Source organism: Vulpes lagopus, chromosome 7 (assembly GCF_018345385.1).
Source record: "Vulpes lagopus strain Blue_001 chromosome 7, ASM1834538v1, whole genome shotgun sequence".
Lineage (NCBI taxonomy): Eukaryota > Metazoa > Chordata > Mammalia > Carnivora > Canidae > Vulpes > Vulpes lagopus.
In genome coordinates, this window is record NC_054830.1 from 51498173 (window position 1) to 51499150 (window position 978).

At 47.4% G+C, this 978-nt stretch overlaps 1 pseudogene; it reads right to left on the bottom strand.

The window, feature by feature from the left end:
- Nucleotides 1-325: 325 nt before the first annotated feature.
- LOC121496149 lies at nucleotides 326-709 on the bottom strand (annotated as a pseudogene).
- Nucleotides 710-978: the final 269 nt, after the last annotated feature.

Genomic DNA, 978 nt, shown 5'->3' on the forward strand with positions numbered 1-978 from the left:
ATCATGCCCTGAACCAAAGGCAGATGTTCAATCACGGAGCCACCCAAGTGCCCCTTGTTTTTGCTTTGAACAATGGTGTGATTGCGTCTGAGGCTTGAGAGATCATGCTGGGGGCAGCCAGGTAGAGGAATTAAGAGGTTTGCAAACTCTGTAAAGGACCAAATAGCAAATATTTTGGTCTTGCCAATACACGATCTTTGTCACAATGTCTCACGTTGGCTCTTGTAGTGTGAAAACAGCCACAGACAATAAACAAATTTATAAGCCTGGCTGTGTCCTAATACAATTTTATTTATTTATTTATTTATTTATTTATTTATCCAGCAAACGTGGTTCAACTTTATTACAGGGAAGCTAGGGAGGAGCGGGGCAAGTGAGGGTCTCTGTCAGGAACTGCCATCGCTAAGCAGGACTGCCAGGCCCCAGGTCTGTCTGGAAGGCAGGAGAGGATCAGCATCCTGCTCCCTTTGGTCCATCAAGGGCTCAGGGGTCCAGGCCCTCACTACTTGGGGCCGAGGTAGGAAATGGCCTTTCCTGTTTTCTCCAGGGTCTCCAGCAGAATGTCCACGCTGTGCTCAGAGTTGATGCAGACCTTCTTCTTGGGCAGGTCAATGTCAAACTCAACTCCTCCCGGCTTGTTGAGCACCCGACTGACGGCGTTAGAGCATCCTTCACAGGTCACATCCACAGAGAACTCGTGCTATGGCATGACTGTGGATGGCGGGTGGTGGTGGCCTAGTTTTATTTATAAAACCAAGTGGAATGGATGTGTGTGTGGGGGGGTTGCAGGCTGTGGTTTAGTGACTCTTAGATTAGACCACGGGAAGAATGAAAACAAGTGGACTCCCAACTATCCAAAAAATTCTCTCATTAGTGGTGAGAATCAAAATAGAACAAAGGAAGTGGGACTTTTAACTGACAAAGAGGGTATCTTTGGACTTCAAGAGGAGCCAGGTCTTCAACATGGGTTGGGATGGA